This window comes from Rhinolophus ferrumequinum, chromosome 3, assembly GCF_004115265.2.
Source record: "Rhinolophus ferrumequinum isolate MPI-CBG mRhiFer1 chromosome 3, mRhiFer1_v1.p, whole genome shotgun sequence".
Taxonomy (NCBI): domain Eukaryota; kingdom Metazoa; phylum Chordata; class Mammalia; order Chiroptera; family Rhinolophidae; genus Rhinolophus; species Rhinolophus ferrumequinum.
The window spans coordinates 44210047-44232803 of NC_046286.1; positions in this window are offsets into that span (position 1 = coordinate 44210047).

Sequence of the window (22757 nt, forward strand, 5' to 3'; positions counted from 1 at the left end):
AGTTGGGATTGAGTGTCTAAAGGTGTCTTTCAATAAATGAGGAGTTGGTTGTGCAGTTATGTTTCACTTCTCCCTGTAGGTTACTTAGCATCTGGTGGGCCCTTCCAATGGTGTTGGCAAGGCTCATTCCTCTCAGAGTGACAAAGTGTACAACCTGTTACTCAGTGACTGCCAGCAAACAACCCTTGTATTCCATTCTGCTTTTATAGCCAAATGAATGTGCTGCTCTATTATCTAACAGTGTTCATCAGCTGCTGGTTCTATTCTTTTCTGTGATGATTACTTGAACTTTCCAGTTCCCATACTGTCCTGCCATTTTCAGTGTGGGGGAGGACAGAGACATTGCAGAAGAATCTCAAACATTATTTTCTCTAAAGCCTCATTAAACTAAAGCAGTCATATCTTCCCAAACTGCAACATCTTGGCAAACCAGCCTCTCATCCAAAGCTTCCCTCCCCAGTAAATTTTGGAGCATTGTCTAATGCTTTTGTTCTCTTTATTTCCCAATTCCGGTCTTTGGACAAAGGTATAGTTCATTTCACACAAATAATTAGTTCCCCAATAGTGGTGTGAAAATCAGGTAGTTTTTTAAACTAAAATATATGTTAAATTCCCTAGGGACAATAATGGCACAAAATAAATCCATGAGAATTATTTGATAAGTCAACTCCTTGGTGACCATCCTTAATTTATGTATGTGGAAAACAATAAGTTCATATGTCATACATCCTTAACAATGAAGTGCACTTGTGGGAGATACTCCCGTTAAAATGTGACATTTCAGGGCATTGATTTAAATACTGACCAACCTGAGTAACTATTGACTTCCATTGTTTAGAAATCCTTTCTAATTTTTCATTTTGTTTTTCAAGTAAAAGATCAATAAACCTCAGGCTTGGGCTCTTTTCCCAGAGACAACTTGGACAGGCAGTGTGTTAACATGAGGGAACACAATAGAAGACTGTTGTCCATCCTGATTGGTCAGTGCCTTGTTCTATAGGTTACTAACGTGTTTCCTATCATCCTCTTTTTTTTTTCTTTAAATTAAAGTTTATTGGGGCGACAATTGTTAGCAAAGTTACACAGATTTCAGGTATACAATTCTGTAATACATTATCTGTATCTCACATTGTGTGTTCACCACCCAGAGTCAGTTCTCTTTCCAAGACCATATATTAGACCCCGTTTACCCTCTTCTAGAGTGCCTCTGGTAACCCCTAAACTATTGTCTATGTCTATGAGTTTTTGTTCTTTCAGTTGTTTGTCCTCTTCTTTTGCTGTCTTCAGTTTATATACTACATGTCAGTGAAATCATATGGTTCTCTACTTTTTCTGTCTGACTTATTTCGCTTAACATTATAATCTCAAAATCCATCCATGTTGTTACAAATGGTCCTATTTCGTCTTTTCTTACCGCCGAATAGTATTCCATTGTGTATATATACCACAACTTCTTTTTTTGTTTAATTAAAGTTTATTGGGTTGACAATTGTTAGTAAAGTTACATAGATTTCAGGTGTATAATTCTGTACTGCATCATCTGTAAATCCCATTGTGTGTTCACCACCCAGAGTCACTTCTCTTTCCACCACCATATATTTGATCCCCTTTACCCTCATCTACTACCACACTACCCCCTTAGCCTCTGGTAACCACTAAAACTATTGTTGGTGTCTATGAGTTTTTGTATCTCATTTGTTTGTTTGATCTTTCGTTGTTTTTGGTTTATATGCCACATATCAGTGAAATCATATGGTTCTACTTTTTCTGTCTGACTTATTTCATTTAGCATTATAATCTCAAGATCCATCCATGTTGTCACAAATGGTCCTATTTCATCTTTTGTTACCGCCGAATAGTATTCCATTGTGTATATATACCACAACTTCTTTATCCACTCATTTATTGAAGGACATTTTGGTTGATTCCATGGCTTCACCACCATAAATAAAGTTACAATGAACACTGGAGCACACCTGTCTTTATGAATGAATGTTTTCCGACTTTTTGGGTAGATACCCAGGAGAGGGATTGCTGGGTCATGTGGTAATTCTATTCGTAATTTTTTGAGGAACCTCCACACTGCCTTCCATAGTGGCTGCACCAATCTGCATTCCCACCAACAGTATATGAGGGTTCCTTTTTCCCCACAGCCTCTCCAACACTTGTTACTATTTGTCTTGTTGATGATAGCCATTCTAACTGGGTTGAGGTGATATCTCATTGTGGTTTTTATTTGCATTTCTCTGATGATTAGTGATGTTGAGCATTTTTTCATATGTCTATTGGCCATTTGTGTGTGCTCTTTGGAGAAATGTGTCTTCAGGTCCTCTGCCCATTTTTCAATTAGATTGTTTTTTGTTGTTGTTGAGTTGTATGAGTTCTTTGTATATTTTGGAAATTAGCCCCTTATCGGAAGTACTGTTAGCAAAAATCTTCTCCCATTCAGTTGGTTGCCTCTTTATTTTGTCGATGGTTTCTTTTGCTGTGCAGAAGCTTTTAAGTTTGATATAGTCCCATTCATTTAATTTAGCTTTTACTTCCCTTGCCTTTGGAGTCAAATTCATAAAATGCTCTTTGAACCTAAGGTCCATAAGTTTAGTACCCATGTTTTCTTCTATGCAGTTTATTGTTTCAGGTCTTATGCTTAAGTCTTTGATCCATTTTGAATAATTTTGGTACATGGTGACAGACAGCAGTCCAGTTCCGTTCTTTTGCACGTGGCTTTCCAATTCTGACAGCACCATTTATTGAAGAGGCTGTCTTTTCTCTGTTGTATATTTTTTGCTTCTTTGTCAAAAATTATCTGTCCATATTTATGTCGGTTTATTTCTGGATTCTCAATTCTATTCCATTGGTCTGTGTGTCTGTTTTTCTGCCAATACCATGCTGTTTTGATTATTGTTGCCCTGTAGTACAAGCTAAAGTCAGGAAGTGTGATACCTCCAGCATTGTTGTTTTTTCTTAGGATTGCTTTGGCTATTCGGGGTCATTTTTGGTTCCATACAAATCTGATGTTTTGTTCTACTTCTTGAAAAAAAATGCCATTGGGATTTTGATGGGGATTGCACTAAATCTATATATTGCTTTGGGTAATACAACCATTTTAACTAGGTTGATTCTTCCAATCCATGAGCATGGAATGTCTTTCCGTTTCTTTGTGTCTTCTTCAATTTCTTTTAAAAATGTCTTATAGTTTTCAGCATATATGTCTTTCACATCCTTGGTTAATTTATTCCTAGGTATTTTATTCTTTTTGTTGCAATTGCAAAAGGAATTTTTTTTTGTTTCTTTTTCTGAGATTTCATGTTAGTATATAGGAATGCAATGGACTTTTGTACGTTGATTTTGTAGCCAGCAACTTTACTGTATTTGTTTATTGTTTCTAATAGCTTTTTGATGGAGTCTTTTGGGTTTTCTATATATATAGCATCATGTCATCTCAAAGAGTGACAATTTAACTTCTTCATTCCCAGTTTGGATGCTTTTATTTCTTTCTCTTGCCTGATTGCTATGGCAAGGACTGCCAACACTATGTTGAAAAGCAGAGGTGATAGGGGACAGCCCTGTCATTTTCCTCAGCATAGAGCAAGGGGCTTCAGTTTTTCACCACTAATTATGATATTAGCTGAGGGTTTGTTATATATGGTCTTTATTATGTTAAGGTGTTTTCCTTCTATACCTATTTTATTAAGTGTTTTAATCATAAATGGATGTTGTATCATGTCAAATGCTTTTTCTGCATCAATTGATATAATCATATGATTTTTGTCCTTTATTTTGTTTATGTGATGTATCACATTGATGGACTTGCGTATGTTGAACCATCTTTGTGCCCCTGGTATGAACCCCATTTGGTCATGATGAATAATCTTTTTAATGTATTGTTGCATTCGATTTGCTAGAATTTTGTTTAGGATTTTTGCATCTTTATTCATCAGAGATATTGGTCTGTAGTTTTCTTTTTTTCTGTTATCTTTACAAGCTTTTGGTATCAGGGTAATGTTGGCCTCATAAAATGAGTTAGGGAGTTTTGTCTCTTCTTCAGTTTTTTGGACGAGTTTGACTAGGACAAGTGTCAGATCCTCTTTGAAGGATTGATAGAATTCACTAGTGAAGCCATCTGGTCCCAGATTTTTGCTTTTGGGAAGGTTTTGGGAGACTTATTCAATTTCCTTACTGGTGATCCGTCTATTTAGATTTTCCAATCTTCATGATTCATCCTAGGAAGGCTATATGTTCTAAGAACTTGTCCATTTCTTTTAGATTATTGAATTTGGTGGCATATAGTCCTTCATAGTATTCTTGGAAGATCCTTTGTATTTGTGTGGCATCCATGATAACTTCCCCTCTTTCATTTCTGATTTTGTTTATTAGTGTCTTTTTTTATCTTAGTGATTCTAGGCAAGGATTTGTAAATTTTATTAATCTTTCAAAGAACCAGCTCTATGTCACATTAATTTTTTCTATTGTCTTTTTGTTCTGTATTTCATTTAGTTCTGTTCTGAGTTTTATTATTTCCTTTCTTCTGCTGACCTTGGGTTTCATTTGTTCTTCTTTTTTCTAGTTCTTTAAGGTGTTATGTGTGGTTATTTATTGGGGATTTTTCTTGTTTCTTGAAATGGGCCTGTAGTGATATAAATGTCCCTGTTAAAATTGCTTGTGCTGCTGCATCCCCAAAATTTTGGTACGATGTGTTTTCATTCTCATTTGTTTATGTATCTTTTGATCTCTCCTCTTTTTTCTTCTTTGACCCAGTCGTTCTTTAAAAGTATGATGTTTAATCTCCACATATTTGTGGTTTTCCCTGCCTTCTTTTTGCAGTTGATATCCAATTTCAAAGCCTTGTGATCAGAGAATATGCTTGGTATGATTTCAGTCTTCTTAAATTTGCTGAGGCTAGTTTTATGTCCCAATATATGGTCTATCCTTGAGAATGTTCCATGTACACAAGAAAAAAATGTATAGTTTGATGTTTTAGGATGAAGTGGTCTATAAATGTCAATTATGTCCATTTCATCTAATGTTTCATTTAGGGCTGCTATTTATTTATTTTCTGTTTGGATGATCTATCCATAGCTGTCAATGCTGTATTTAGGTCCCCTGCTATATTGTGTTTTGGTCAATTTCTCCCTTTAGTTCTGTTAGTAGTTGCTTGATATATTTTGGTGCTCCCTGATTGGGGCATAAATATTGATGACAGTTATATCCTCTTGTTGTATAGTCCCCTATATCATTATGAAATGTCCATCTTTGTCTCTTGTTTCATCTGATATCACATGGCTGCACCTGATATTCTCTGGATACCATTTGCTTGGAGTGTCAATTTCCACCCTTTCACTTTGAGTCTATGTTTGTCCTTGTAGCTGAGATGTGTCTCTTGGAGGCAGCATATGGTTCAATTTCGTTTTTTGATCCAATCTGCCACTCTGTGCTTTTTTATTGGTGAGTTCAGTCCATTTACATTTAGGGTGATTATTGATATGTGAGTATTTCCTATCATTCTATCTTTAGTTTTCTGGCAAGACTGTCTGCGTTGTTTCTTTGCCTTTGTGTTGTTATTATTTCCGTGTGGTGGTGTTCTCTGATTTTCCCCTCTGTTTCTTCTTTTATTATGTTATATATTTCAGTTCTGGATTTTTTTTTGAGAGGTTACCATTAAATTTATGTAAAAGAAAGTTTGATATTTACAGTATTTCATTTTCTTCAGCATGCTTACGTTCTCCATTCCCATATTCCAGTCCAGGCCTTTATTCTCCCCCTTTTATGTTTTGGTTGTCACAAATTATCCCTATTGATGCTGGTCAAATAGCCTCCTTCAGTATTTCTTGTAGTGCAGGTCGTGTGTTAGAAAATTCCCTCAGCTTCTGTATGTCTGGAAAACTCTTTATTCCTCCTTCTTAACTAAAGGATATCTTTGTTGGATATATTATTCTTGGCTCATAATTTCTCTCTGTGAATAGTTTGAATATTTGGTTCCACTCCCTCCTGTAGAGTTTCAGTAGAGTTTCTGCTGAAAAATCTGATGGTATTCTAATGAGTTTTCCACTGTAGGTTACCGTCTTCTTTTCTCTGGCTGCCTTGAGGATTCTTTCTTTGTCATTGATTTTTGACAACTTGAATGCAATGTGCCTTGGAGAAGGCCTGTTGGGGTTGAGGTAATTAGGTGTTCTATCTGCTTCTTGGATTTGAGGATCCAGTTCTTTCCACAAGTTTGGGAAGTTCTCATCAACTATTTGTTTGAATATACTCTCTGTTCCCTTTTCTTCTTTCTTCTCCTTCTGGTATGCCCTTTAGTCTTTTATTGCTCTTTCTGGTGGAGTCAGAAAGTTCTTGTAGAGTTCTTTCATTTAAGTTTCAAGTCTTTCTTTTTTCATCGTATCATTTCCAGATTTCTATCCTCGAAGTCACAGATTCTTTCCTCCATCTGGTCAACTCTACAACCTAAGCGGGCTATTTCATTCTTCATTTCTTTTATTGAGTTCTTAATTCCAGAAATTCTATTTTGTTCTTTTTTAAAATTTCAACCTCTTTGGTGAAATGTTCATTTTGTTCTTGATTTTGTTTCTGAGTTCATTAAACTGCCTGTCTGTGTTTCCTTGCATCTTGTTGATTATTTTCAGAACTGCAATCTTGAATTCTCTGTCATTTAAGTCAATATTTCCATATCTTTAAGTTCATTTTCTGGAGACTTTTCATTTTCCTTCTGAGCTGTTTTGTTGCCTTGGTTATTCATGGCAATTAATGATTTATTATTTCTCTTCCTTGATATCTACAGGAGTAGGTTCTGCAACAGGTTGATAGAAAGAGATCTTTCTTTTGTTTTCCAGTAGGTGTTGGTAGAATGTTTTATTTTCTCTCTGACTACAGCCTTTTATTCTCTCTCACACTGTACTGTTATGTTTTCTCTGCACTGCCCCAGCTTCTCACACAATGGAGAGATTCCCTGGTAGGCGGGCTTTCCTCTGTGAACAGTTCATCTGGGTTATAGGGTGCCACCTCCATGGGGGATGCAGAGAGCTTCTGAAATTCCAAAGCTCTTCCTGCACTAGATTCAGAGTCCGTGTGTTTCAGCAGCTCTGTTTACTCCTGCAGGGATCTGCCCAGATAGGTAGGGACACTGATAGGGTAGGTGGTGAGAGGTGGCCCAGAGCAATGGTGGTGACCACCACCATAGCCAGTCCTGCTCCGGGCTCCCTCCCCTTTGCCAGCACTAGTTGTGCTGCGAGTCTGTGTCTGTGGACCACAGTTCTCAGAACTGCAAATATTCTGTTCTTTTGATCTGGCACTGCTACTGTTCCAGTTCTAGCATTGGACAGATGGGGGTGAGGCGAGCTGTGGGATGGTAGGGAGTGGGCGGCTAGGCTCATTGCCTAAGGCTTCCTTTCTCTGCTTGGCAGTGAGGGCTTAAACCACCATTTTCAGACTTCTTCCCTCAGTCTTTGCTCCAAGGTCTCTGCCGTGAATATTGGGTTCAGCAGTGTTATATGCTGTCCCCTCAGCCCTGTGTGCCATAAGCGGAGCCCTAGCAGTCCGAGTTCCTCCCTCTCCCACAGCTGCAGTAGTTTCAGGATGCAGTGAGCTCGGAGCACCGAGCTAGGTCTGCGTCCTGCGCCCGCACAGCCCTGTCTCTTCACTTCTCCTTTCCCTCCTCCCCTGCTTGCGCAATTTGCCCACCTTTAGGTTATTTCAGTAATGCGCCTCTTAGTCTTGCCTGTCTGCTGCACAGGAAGTCCTTTGTGGAGTTATAGTTGTTCAATTTGTTGTAAATTCCAGGGGAGATTTCAAGAGGCTCACCTCATGCCGCCATTTTTATGTCGTCCCTATCATCTTCTTTCACAACCATGTGTTTTTTTTTTCTTTCAATAAGAAATATAAGGCATGAGTGTCTTGCATCATCTAATCAACTATTGTCCAAGATACACTAGTCACTTGAAATTTTCCTTTAATATGTATGTGTTACCAGTAGTTCACCCATACTTTTTTGGGCATACCCTTTCTTCTTACCACCACATAATAACACAGTTATTATCTATATTAATATTGAGATCACTAAATCTTATTTTAAAATATAGATTTCCCTCAGAATATTAATAATACTCATTAAAAAGAGATGTGATATGAGATATACATGAATTCTAAACATTTTAAGATCATAAAATTATTTAAGTTTTTTTCTTGGAAATGCATTTTGTCATCCCTTATTATTTCAGAGGGAGATAGCATTCATAGTAAAAACGATGTCTATTTTTAACACTATTATTACGATGCCAATTGTTTTTTTTAAAGGATGATGCTCTGATCAAATAAATGTAAGGAGATTTTCCATCTATAGTCTATCTTTTGAAGATTCACTGGCCCCTAAAGAGTCTATGATTTTGAAAATTAATCTGGGGAACGTAATTTGGTGGTTACCAGAGCGTAAGCGTGTTGGGGGGTGGGGGATGAGGGTGAGGGGGATCAAATGTATGGTGATGGAAGGGGAGCTGACTCTGGGTGGTGAACACACAGTGTGATTTATGGATGATGTGATACAGAATTGCACAACTGAAATCTATGTAATTCTACTAACAATTGTCACCCCAATAAATTAAAAATAAATTAAAAAAAAAAAAAGAGTCTATGATTTTACAACAAATTAATGGATTTAAAATAACTGAGTAAACTAAACGATATATTCATGGGATATTTTATCTGAGGTATGCCTAATAACAAAGCTTTGGGAAATACAGAACAAATATTTGCTTTCTACTTTGTGGTCATTTGTTAACTCGGTCAACAATTAAAATGAAGCACATAAATCATCGAAGATTTGACAAAATATTCTGAGATTTGCAACATTATTAAATAATAGAATTCCAACACAGAGGAAGCCCTTTTGTTTGTTAGATGTTATAGACCCACTGCATGAGATGGAAGATGATGCTGGCATTTTAATGATTCTGATAGGATATATATTATATAAGGATCAGAAACACACAAAGTCTGCTCTATTCCACTTCCAACAAGTAACATGAATGAGCCACTGTAGATCTTGATTCTCCTGGTAACACTGCCTATACAGAATAGCAAAGATAAAAATGAATGGAATTTGCAACGATATGGATGGACCTAGAGAACATTATGCTAAGTGACTTAAGTCAGTAGGAGAAAGACAAATACTATATGATCTCACTTATATATGGAATCTAAAGATCTGAATAAATGAGCAAAATAAACAAAAATAATCTCAGAGATATAGAGGAAAAACTGATGGTTGCTAGAAGAGAGGGGGAGTAGGGATGAGGGAGGAGGGGAAGGAATTAGACAGCATAAATTGGTAACTACAATATTGCCACGGGGATATGAAAGACAGTTTGGGGAGTATAATCAATAATGTAAAGATTTTGTAGGGTGTCAGATGGGTACATGGCTTATTAGGGAGACCACTTTATGGACGGTGTAGATGCTTAACCACTGCACTATACACCTGAAGCTGAAGTTGAATAATATTGTATGTCAACTATAATTTAATATACATAGTCATGGGATATGGAGTATAGCATAGGGAACCGAGTCAAAGGAAGTATAACAGATGTAGACAATGTTAGGGGGCAATAGATTGGGGGAAGGAGGTTATCACTGTGAGGGGTGAAATGTCTAACTATTACATTGTTTTGTACACCTAAAAATAATAAATAAATAAATAAATAAAATGAAGAGAGACAAAATCGTCTTTGCTTTGAAATTAAGTTCACTTTGACCTGCTAAAAGTAGTGCCACGTCCTTAAATTAGGATTTTCTTAATGGTCCTTCACTGCACATCCACTGACAAATTTTCCCGCCTTTCCAAACCCTTGCAGTGAAATTAAGAAACAGATTCCACATATGATGGTAAACTGAGGGCTGCAATTAATGTATTCAGCGTATCCCATAATTTTTTTTCCATTAACAGAGTTGAAAACCAAGGAAAGACCAATAACAACAAGTCTCTGTTATTCCTGGAAAGTTACTCCATAAAGTGATGGTAAGTAAAAACAATGGTAAATTGTAGGACAGATGTATCTTCCTGCTCTGCATGGAGATGGTTCTCTTTTTTTTTTTTTTTTTTTTTTTAATTTATTGGGGTGACAATTGTTAGTAGAATTACATAGATTTCAGTTGTGCAATTCTGAATCACATCATCCATAAATCACACTGTGTGTTCACCACCCAGAGACAGCTCCCCTTCCATCACCGTACATTTGATCCCCCTCACCCTCATCCCCCACCCCCCAACCCCCTTACGCTCTGGTAACCACCAAATTACGTTGAAAGGCTCAAGTTTATGACACCTGAGGAGGAAGGAAATTGAGATGAAGAGACCCTATAACGTGGTAAGTCTCGACTTCTGAAATACCTGAAATATCTGGCAAAATCTTGAGGTTTGCCGAGTGAAACATGAGTAACTGAACTTTGCCTAATTACATTTTGCCTGTTATTACCATATTCTGGCATTATATTTATTAGATTTATTCTGTTATTTGGAACACTGATTAGATCTAACTTAATTCCCTTATGCTGATTTAGCTACACTGTTTTTGTGCTATCCTCGGAAAAGATGGACAGATACTAACACTTTATACTGTGTATTTTTGTCTGAGACAATGCTCCCAATTCAACAAATAGTTGTTGTGCACCCCCTACGCGACTCACATTGCTCTAGAAACTTTGGGTATGTTCATTAATGAAACAAGGATCGCCGATCTGTCATTCTTGTATTCTAGTGAGGAAAGACAGACAATAAAAAATAAATTTAGGGGAAGGCTAAGGAGTAAAAGAAAGAGTAGAGTAAGAGAAGGGTGATTGGGAGTGTGAGGATGACACTTAAAACAGGTACAGAAATTAGCCAAGCATGTATCTGGGAAAAGGAATATTATAAGCAGAGAAAATAACTGGAGCACGGCCCTAAGGTAGGACATGCCAGGTATATTGGCAGAAAGCAAAGAAGTGGGTGGAGGAGAGGAGGTCAGAAGAAGTGCTGGGGGCAGGTGAGACCATGAAAGGACTGTGAGCCACGGAGAGGTCTTTAGCTCTTATTTGAGTGAGATGGGGAGCTAGTGCAGAGTTTTGAACAGGGGGTGCTCTGATAGGGTGTATGCATTTAAAAGATTGTAAATGGGACTGTTTTCTTAATGTCTCTTTCTGATAGTTTGTTATTGGTTTATACAAATCAACTGATTTCTGAGTATTGATTTTGTATCCTGCTACTTTACTGAATTCATTTGTCAGTTCTAACAGTGTTTTGGTGGAATCTTTGGGACTCTCTATGTATAGTCGTGTCATCTGCAAATAATGACAATTGTACTTCCTCCTTTCCAATTTGGATGCCTTTTGTTTCTTTTTCTTTTCTGATTGCAGTGGCTAGAACTTCCAGTACTATGTTGAATAAAAGTGGAGAAAGTGGCGGGGGGGGGGGGCGGCGAAATGTTATGCTGTCTGCAGTAAAGAGAGTAGACTATAGGGAGCTAAGGGAGACAAGCAGGAAGACCCATTAGAAGGCAAATGCCACAATCCAGGCAAGATATTATGACAGTTTACATGTCAGTATTAATATGGAGGGATAAGGGTATGAGAGATAAAAGGACTCAAGGATGACTCCAAGTCTAGTGGCCTGAGGAACTGGAAGGATGAAGCTGTCATCAATTGAGATGGAAAAATCATGGGTGGAACAGGTTTGTGGGGAAAATATTAGGAGTTCAGTTTTGAACACAAAGTTTGACAATTCTTTTAGACGTCTAAGTGGATATATAAGTAGGAAGTTGGATATGTATGTCTAGAGTTTTGGAGAAAGGAGGCTAGAGACTCCTTTTCTTTTTTGACCTAATTCTCTACTCAAAACAAATAGAACATTCACCCAGGAAATTAGCACTGCTCCACGATGGACACTGCAAGAAGGTAGCTTTTGTTGGAATCCTTGAAAACAGATCTCTGATTCTGGATCTTAACTAAAAACATATTCCGAAACATACTTAGATTTGGTTTGATTTCTCACCTTGACATTCTGAACAGTGAGTGAAATTTTTCTAGAATAGTTTTCTGCCCATAAAAACCACTTATTCACTAATTCATGATATAAACATTTATTCATCTCCTACAACCTATGAGGTCCCTATTCTCCCCATAATCTATTATCTTGTTTGAACAGCAAAACTAGCCAAAGGTGCAGGGGGAAATGAATTTGAAAGAAACTCCTTGTAGAACAAAAGTTGGAAGGACAGCCTGGCAATTCCTTGATTTTGAGAAGAATTGCACTGAGGGCATCCTGATGTGAGAGCAACATTTCAGAGAATATAACAGCAGCAAACAAAAGCATCATCTGGAGACAGGTGAGTTTCTGCTGCCACAGAGAATTGTTGAAACAATATTTTACATGTAACACATGCGTTTTATGCCTTGTGGTTCTTTGAAAACTGAAAATTGTCCTCACATATTCAGGGTGTTTAAAAAAAAATTGGAGAAAGCAGAAGGTAAAATAAAGAAACTAACCCCCCAAAATTATATCCCAGCACTTTAAATTTTTCTTTTCACTATAAGTTCCATGAGACAAAATATTAGAAAGGTGGAGGATCCTTATGGGTAGAATGGCAGTAGATAGACATTATAAGAAGTCCATTAGAAGTAGAAATTCAATTCAAATGTGTTTAGTGTCCCTCATGTGCAAACAATGGTTGGAAATATGAAGAGTAATGAGAAACAGTCCTCTCCTGTATTTATTGCTTCATAGGAGAGAGAACTTCACTATACACATAAAAGACACTAATACCAGGCAGACTGTGCTAAATAGGGAAAGAAGAGATTAATTATGAGACTGATATGATTATGCTTCTCAGAGAACTAAAGAGGTCTGCTAGGTTTTTAATAAAATGCTATTAATAAAGACCAGTAATTAGGATGGAGAGGAATTTCTACGCAGAGAGAACTTGAGCATTGATCTGGAGGCAGGAATCAAGGACATATATGGGACAGTTAATGGTCCAGTGTTACCACAGCATTAAAAAGTAGGGGATGGGCCCAGGCCAGTGGCGGCCAGCGTGAGCAGCTGGCACAACTAGACTGAGAAACAACGACTTGAACTGGAGTGGGGAGAGGCGAAAGAAGGGGGCAAAAAAAAAAAAAAAAAAGAGTAGGGCTAAGTTAAATGTACACATATATGAATAATGTAATGTAACTGTAAAGAGCTAAGCATGATGCCTGACATAGTAAGGGCTCAATAAGTTAATCAAATGTTAGCTTGCATTTGAATATAATTTAGACAGTGTGATAATGACTGAGATAAAAATGGTTTGGGAAAAGTGAAAATTAGTAATTAAGGATGGACACAGCTTGTGCAGATTCTTCAGGCTGCATGCAATTAGAAATAGATTTACAACTTTTGCAATTATTTTTGATAGTTTTCAGGTAGAACTGATGTATGAAAAATTGCACATATTTAAAGTGTACAATTGGGTAAGTTTTGACATGTATACACCCATGAAATGAATCCACAATCAAGATAATAGACCTATCCATCATCCCCTCAAATTTTCTCATGTCCCTTAGTAATCCTTCCCTCCTACTCCCCAGGCAACAAATGATTTGTTTTCCATCAAGTAAAAATTAGTTTGCATTTCCTAGAATTCTGTAAAAATGGAATCCTAAACTTCATTCTCTTTTTTTCCCTAGATCTTTTCATTCAACACGAATACTTTGAGAGTCAACCATGTTACCATATGCACCAGTAGTTCCTTTCTTTGTATTGCTGAATACTATTTCTTTGTGTGGATATACCACAGCTTGGTTCTATTCACCTGTTGATGAACATTTTGGCTGTTTCCAGTTGGGGCTATTACAAATAAAGCTGCTATGAGCATTCAGGTACAAATCTTTTCTCTTGCACAAGATACAAATACAAGATATGTCTCTTTGGTAAATATCTAGGCTTGGATTGGCTGGATCACAGGATGGGTAAACATTTAACCTTTAAAGAAACTGCCAAATTCTTTCTCAAAGCTGTTGTATCATTTTACATTCCCGGCAGCAGTGCCTGAGAGTTTGTTTCTCCACATTCTTCCCAACATTCAGTATTAAGTCTTTTTAGAAATTTATTCTCTCACCACAAACAACCACACACAAATAGCCCTTCTTCACTGATGGGATAAGTTCTATAGACAATGTTTTCAATGAATTTAAAAAATAGCAAAATATCTATATAATTCAGAAAAATAGATAAATGCCAGGGCAAAGTTAAGAAAATAGTTAAGGGGGTTGACTTTTAGAAAGTAGGCTGAAAGGTAGGAAGAAAAGGAATAGAATACTACTGATATTTATTATATTTTGAAGACTATTGACTTTTTAAAGATACCATGGATTATTTTAACAGAAAATTAAAATATTTTAAATGAATAAACCTATCTCAGAGTTCTTTTCACAAGAGCACATATGTTAGCTATGTTTAATTAAAATATGCTATCACATGAAATCCTTATTAGTTACTTGGTATTTTCAAAATACACTGTGAATTAATCACCATACTTAATGTATTTTGTAGCTCTTAAATCAGAAGAAGCATTATTGCAGATAACCTGGAGAAGATAAAGTGTTCAAGAATTTGTTTATTATGAACAGAGTTCACAGTAAAAAATAATTGAATAAACACTATGAAGACAAGTACTTTTTATAGTCATTAACTACACTGCATTAGATGTTTATCTTTTGGAAGGTACTGGTGGAGATTAAATTTAAATAACTGACAAAGGTTAGAATAATTTGTAATTAAAGACACACAGCTTTAATTCATGTGTATTAAAGCCTTTAGTCTCATTTTTAATAAGACATGGGAGGTAGTAGAATGTAAGGGTGAAGTACATGGTCTTTGGTGACAAAAAGCCTAAGTTTAATTCCTGACATCCCTATTTGTTAGCTATGTGACAATATATGTAAGGCAGCATTAAAAGCCTCTGTTTCTTCATCTCCACAAATAGCATAAAAATGATATCTATTTCTTAGGATTGTTTTGAGGACTACATGATGTAAATTCCAAGCATAGTGCCTGGCACATAAGTGCTCAGTCAAGTTCAGCAATTGTTATTACCTGGGATTCGTTACTGTAAAACACCCCAGGAGCTAAAAGTATTATAGGGGCTTTAATTGAAAAATGCTTGGATTTTATAACCATCTATGCTAATTAAAGCAGTTAATCATTAAAATCCTAAAAGGACTCAAATTATGTTACTGTAAGGAGAAACAGACATCAACCTCTAGTTGATTAGTTAACTGCACTAAGTTTCTTTTGAATCCCTATTGTTCTCTTGACAAATGAATGTCAGAGCATATTTTATGCTTAAGGCAATGGAGCTAATATTAGTTCTGCAAATATTTTTAAGTCATGGCTAGGAGATGAAGATATAAGATTATAGTAAATTCTGTGAGCAATTAACTTCTATCAATCTTTTTGCTAATTTATCTTCAAATTCACCAACTCTTTCTTCTGCTCGCTCCATTCTGTTGTTAAATCCATTCAATGAATTTTTTTATTCCGTAGTTTTGGAAATTCCATTTGTTGTAAACATTTTTTATTTCTCGGCTGAGAATTTCTATCTCTTTAATCATTTCAAGCATATTTTCTATTATGTCACTGAGCATAGCTATAAGAGCTACTTTACAATCCTTGTTTGCTATTTTTAGCATCAGAACCAGTGTCCATTGATTATTTTTTATTTTGAGAGTAGTACACATTTTCTTGGTGTTTGACAAGAACTTTAATTGTAACCTGACTTGAAATGATTAAACAGATAGAAATGATTAAAGAGATAGTTTTTAATTGTGAATGTTCAATTGTGAAGACTGAGTTCTGTTATAGTCCCCTGATGAATGTTGATTTTTATTTGGTTGTTTTTTTTGGTTTAGAAGTCAAGTAACTTGGTTGTAGTAAAACTGTAAATGTATTGTCTTGAGAAACAGCTCCAAACTCATTCAATGTTTTAACCTTTAAATGGGCTGCCCACTGTTTACCAGGCACATGTCTGAATCAGAGAGGTTTGGGCTAAGTTTATTCACAGAATTTGTTTCCTCCTTCTCCGGTTCTCTCCTTTCTGCAATTCCACCCTCACGTTCCAGTGGCTTTGGTTGCCCTGAAATCTATCTTTTAGGTGACAGAAACTCAAGGTTCCTTTAAGACTTTTAGTCACCTCATGCAGCAGCAATTGGAGTCTGTCCTCAATCTACAATCCATAAAATTCAGAAACTCTCTCATATAATTCCATTTGTCTAAATGCTAACTTCCTTTCAGAAACTGCCTGCTTTGTTTGTTCTCCAGTGCCTTCATGTGGTTAATCTTTGTATTTTTTTCCAGAGTTTATAGTTGTTATCTGTGGGAGGGTTGGTCTAGTGCAAGCTTACTCAGTCATACCAGAAGCACACAGGCCACTAATTATATTTAAGTTATACTCTCCACAGGATTTGGGTAGGATTAGTGGTAAGGGGTACAAAGATATCTGGACTACTACCACCTTTCCCAGGAGAAAGTAACTCTAATTCGATGGGGTTAGATTCCAGAATACTGATCAGAGTGTATTTACTTGTGGGCAGGGTCATTATTTGTTCAAAAGTCACCCTGACTCTTTAAACTGAGTTGATGCCAAATTCAACAAGGAGAAAAAACAAATCACTTTGCTTTCTTTCTCTGCTCTTTTTATCAGGAACACTTAGACACTTTCATTTCTTCATCTTCAGGCACTTAACTGGAGCTCAATTTAAGATCTGGATGTAAGGGAGGAAAAGACCTCAGATCTAGGCCACGTTCAGGAAACCTAAGGGCACTACATTAGAGTTTGGGAGATAATTCTCTTTGATACTTTTTTTAAAGTATTCAGTTTGTCTTTATAATTTTCCCTTGAGGAAGTTCACAGAAAGGAGGGGTGTTTAGATAGCAGAATTTGGACATTCTGGATCCCCCAGCAAAAAATAATTTACTAGCTTCCCAAACCTTTCATTAAGGCCCTAAATAGTGACAGTCAGAGGGTATGACACAAAAGTGAGAGATGTGGGGGAAGGAAAGCACGGAGGATTGTAGTAGAAAATAACCTGTTAGAAGAGCTCTAATTTTCTTAGAAACTACACAGAATTTTAAACATCTTTAGATCATATATAATTAAATCACAAAAAAGAGTTCCCACAATAAATTATACAAGAGGGGCTAGAACCAAGATATGCTCACTCCAGCCCAGTAAGTTTCCAACAATACCACATGCCAACAAGCAGTCGATAAGTCTACACTCCCAAAATTAAAGAACTTTGTTGCTGGAAAGATTATGAATCTCATCATTAACTTTCAAGCCCCACTAGAAAATCCCTGGAGTTTTGTTCCATTAAAACTTTTACTATTATAATTCTGAGAAATTTCTTGCAATGATAAAGTTCTTTATATAGTTAGGTGGCTTAAAAATCTTACTGAGATATCATTTCTACTGCTTAATTAACATTTCAGCCTTTGTTAATATATATCCCATTTCATCCCACTTCCTGTGCTCTCATTAAAACAAATGAATTGTGTCTTTGTACATAGTTTCTTTTATATAAAAAATCTTTTTTATATAAAAAAGTCAAATGTGAATGTTTTATGATAAACGTTTCCCCCTTCTGCCTTGAATTTTTCAGGTATAAAATATCCTTACCTAATCATATAAACAATATTTGAATGTTATAACAAAGTATACTTTCTGTACCAACTATTAGGACTTAATAAAATGAATATCCTTTGGTTATCTGAAAATAGTTCTGTTTTTATGCCAACTTACAATACTGACAAACCCTTAACACTTGGCTGATTGTTATAGAATAATAAATTATTCTTTGACTGTCTAAGTCTGGAAATGTTGAAAAGCTATTCAACAACCTGGCTTTAGTTAAGAGTGAATAAGTTCTATAAATGCTTCACAAATTACTACACCGCCATAAGATTGCCCTCCTCTAAAAATGCTAAGTAAAGCAAACCAAATACAGACAAAAGTCAATTGCTCCACGATCTGTTCATAAAATACATGTCTCTAAAGGCAACCACACCATCTCTAACCTTCGACTTATGGCTAGTCTCTGACTCCATCAGGCCCATACATAGAACCAGCTGTGTAGTTTTATGACCAACATAAACACTATAGCATCTGTTCAACCCGCTGCTAGTGGTTATATACAAAGTGTGTTCTGGCCCACAACCTCCCAGGACAACTTCTTAAATCCTCTGAATTCCCTATTTCTCATTTAAAACCCCACATTTCTCCATTGACATGGCCGTACTTTATACATTCATTACATAAAATTACAATATATTTTTTAAAAAGATTCCTTAGTCTCTCCTCTGTATCTAATTCATCTAAGGATTCACTTGCCATTCCCTCTTTTTGGACTCGAAAACAAGCCATCAAGGTTCTTTGGATGTGAACCTATGCCCGACACATCATTTATAACTAGTAAAATTGTTTTTAAAGACAACAAATGTGTCACAATGAGTGAGGTAATATTTTCTTATGCAGTTGACTTTTCAATCTGGCAGTGGTGTCTTTGTTTTGTCAGGATGTAATTATCTAGTATTCACACAGAAATGCTAAGTCATACCCAGTGTGAAATGTAAATGTCTTAAGTAGGTTCTGACAAGGCAATGTGGAAATTGCTGAAGCTTCATGATGAGTTCATGGGGCTCATTATTATATTCTCTCTAATTGTATGTTCGAAATTTTCCATGTTAAAAGTTAAATTAAAAACTATAGAGAGCGCTTTGAATAGAGCAAGTCACTCTGGACTCTACCATTTCAATAGGACCTATGTACAAATAATCAGTTAAAGTACACATATTTAGAATTGTTGACCTGTGTTCAGATTAATCTCCAATTTCCAGACATCTGTGATGTGGAACTATGTACAAACTGTGGAAAATCAAGAAATTAGAGGAACCCGATTTCCTTTCCATCCAAACTAATTGGTGAGAACAGAGCCCTCATCCTCCTTAGGTCCATGCAACCTGCCCGTCATTCAGCATTTAGCTACTGCAGAAGTGATGTGCACATCATCACTTCTAGCGCTGACCATTTTACCATCAATCTTGTCCCTTCCAGACTCATTATGAAAAATGGAACTGCTACTTAAAGGGACTTTTTTAGTCTCTTAGCTCCTAGTCTGGACTTGTCATCACCTAAGTATTTCGAATTTTTGAGGAAAACCTGCTGAAATTTCTAGAATTAAAATTTTAGGTTAGGGTGCTTTCCAAAAAGTACATCATATAACTTTAAAGACAACCATGCATCCTTTTAAAGACTTGCAGAGATTTCTTAGTATTTCTTAGCATATTTTTATGTATTGAACATATTCCATTAAAAGAAAATGCTCTCCCTTAGTCCTTAGCTAAATTTCTCATACTAGAATTTAGTTTTCTAAGTCCCTAACTCAGTTATTTTCATGGAGTTGTTTACTCCCTTATTTGAGTACTAAAAACATGCCAGGCATTCTTTCAAGTGCTGAGGATATAGCACTAAAACAAACAAGGCATTCTAAAGGAGTTTATATTTAACAGGGAAACAGATAATAAAAAATAAATAAGTAGTATGCCAGATGCTGATAAGTGCTCTGGAAATAAATAAAGCGGTGAAAGAGGGATGGGAGGGATGTTGATGTTTTGTAAAAAGTAGCCAAGAAAGATTTTATTGTCAAGTTGATATTTGAATCCATGGAGCTTTGACATGAGACATAAACACTAAAATAACTGAAAGAAGACAATGTTACAGACAATAGAATGGCAACGGCTTTAAAGCAACAACATACTTTGTGAATTCAACGAACAGCAGGGAGTGGGACTAGGCAATAGGATGGGACCAGATCCTGGCGGCCCCAAGAAAATTGCCTTGTACACCAAGCCGAATGGAACCATTGCAGGGTTTCAAGCAGAGGAGTGACAGAACACAATTTATCTTTTCACAAGGTTCCCTCTGGCTACTGTCTTAAGAATAGACTTTAAAGATGCAAAGTTAGAATCCAGGAGACCAGTAAGGAAGCTAACACGCAATCCAGGCAAGAGATCAAGGCTTCCTGGCCCTGGGTAATAATGGTGGAAATGGTGAGTGGTGATTAAACTCCAGACATAATTTCAAGACAAGGCCAACAGGATTTGCTGATAGGTTGTATATGGGGTGTAATAAATGTCAGGAATGACTCTAAGGTTTTTGGTCTGAGCATCAGAAGAAAATAACTGCCATTTGCTGAGAAAGGGAAGACCAGGAGAGGGCAAAGCAGCGTGCAGATCATTTTCTGAGACCTGGCCTTGTTGCTCCCTTTCTCCATTTTACCCCCAAAATTACATAAAGTTCACAGGTATGTCATGAGAGCCACGAGATGACAGGGTTTGTCATTACCCCTCAATAAACACAAGAAGGCCTCCAATAGCACTTCCTTTCCACTCTCTATATCCCATCCTTCTCTCCTAGAACACAGAAATAGAAAAACCTACCTCACAACCTTTTCTGAAAACATACTAATCACAGGAAAAAGATCAGATTTATGGGAGCTGAGAGGTGGCAAACTGCCCACAGCTGTATTTCTAAGAGAAAAGAATGCCTCACAGGAAGTCAAAGTCAAATTTCCCTCCTGAAGCCCAGGTGAGTCCGGTGCAGATACCACCTGAGTTCAGAGCAGAAGCAGGATTTGAGCTGCTCAGGAGCTTCTCAAACACAGGAGAGAGGTTACCACTGAGGCAGCTCAGCAAGAAGGAGGTTCCCGAGGAGCCAGGCCACATTTGGGCAGCCTATGGGGAAAGTATACATCAAATCCCAGGTGTGGTTGCAGGAAGGAAAGGGCATGGGGCCATGCAAGGACAGGTCAAGAAGAGAAACCTGGGCTGAGCCTGTAGGTAGAAAGTACAGCAGGAAGGCAGAAATCATGGCTGGCAAGATAACCACCTCCTCTGGGATTTCTTCCTGAGTTCCCCTCCCTTGACTTCCCAGCCCCCAAGCAGAACTGACGTCTCCTTGGCACCATCACATACTCTGTACACTTTTAGGAAGTATCTATGTTATATGTGTGTTTATGTGCCTGTCTAACATCTGGGAAGTTTCTCAGATAGTGAAAGTTCAATCAGCACTCATGGAAATGAGTTGAAGGCTGGGGCACAGGAAGAAAATTCAGACAGCACTTAGAGTCTCCTCTCAATGCAAAGAAACCAGAAGACAATTGCATTAGTTTCCTATGGCTGCTGCACCAAATAACCACAAACTCGGTGCCTTAAAACAATACACCTTTGTTCTCTAACAGTTCTGGAGGCCAGAAATCCAAAATTAGTTTCCCTGAGCTGAAATCAAGTTTCCAGCTGGGCCAGCCTCCTTCAGATCTTCTTGGGAAGAAACTGTTCCTTACCTCTTCCAGCTTCTGGCTGCTGCTAGTATTCTTTGGCTTGTGGCTGCTCCAATCTCTGTGTCTGTGGTCACATTACCTTCTATTCTGTACATGTATCAAATCTCCTCTTGCTTCTCTTATAGAAACGCTTGTGACTGCATTTAGTGCTCACACGGATAAGCCAGAATAATCTCCCCATTGCAGATCCTTAATTTAATTACATCTGAGAAGACCCCCTTTTTTGCCATACAAGGTCACATTCACAGTTCCCAGGGTGTAGGATATTTTTTGGGAGATCATTATTCAATCTACTATAACAATCAACTTTGTTATATATAAAGGCAGAAAGAATGAGGTGGAAAGAATACAGGAGGGAAAGACATTGCTCTGAGAATATCTTGTATTCTTCTGACTTTGGACAACATGTTCTTCATATTTAAATAAAATAAAATTCAATAAGAATGAGAAAGGAGAGAAAACCTTAAGTTGAAAGCAAACTGAAAGAAAGTGCCAATATTTCAAATAAATAACAACCACACCTAAGGGGTAGGAGAGAAAATATTAATCCAAAATCCAAACAATATATGATCACAGTATTTGATCATATATCTCAGTAGCAGGAGAGATGGAGTGCCAAAGGGACACCTGAAAACAAATAACCAAAAACAAATCCTGGAGTATTTTTGTAGGTTTGTTTTTTGTAATAGCGTAGACAAAACAATTCTGAAACTATTTGAGGTGCATTCTATAAATGAACAAGTGAGCAAATATATTGATATTTTTGAGAAGCAGAGCTATCACTGTAGAAGAAGGGGTATAAAAATATTGAATGAGGAAAAGCAAAAAAGAACCCTATGGTAAATAATTAAATTTGGTCGTACTGGTGTAAATTATGATTTCTGAAACGTGTGTATATGTATATCTCTGTATATATATGTATACTTGTGTGTGTGTGTGTGTGTGTGTGTGTATTTAGGTATGTGTATACATGAGCATGTATTTCCTAGATCTGCCCACTAGGAACTAGAAGCAAAGACACCCTGGTAGCAATGAGCACACCTAGCACCCAGACCTTGATCTCTAATACTATTTCCCACCATAAAAACACCAGGGCTCCTCAGAGAGGCTGGTTTCAGAACATGGACAATGTGGATTACAAAAACCTAGAATATCTCGTGCCAAAAAGTAAAGAAGTGCTCACCAAGGGCTAGGGCATGTCAGAAGACACAGAAACAAACCCTCTGGAGCTCCCACTAGTCAAATCCGTGATCATTTGAGCACTGAAATCATTAAGGACAATAATGAATTACAAACCATTGAAAAATTGGAATCTGTGACCCATTTGTCTAATAAATAAAGGATAAATCAGCCAACGGGGGAGAGTG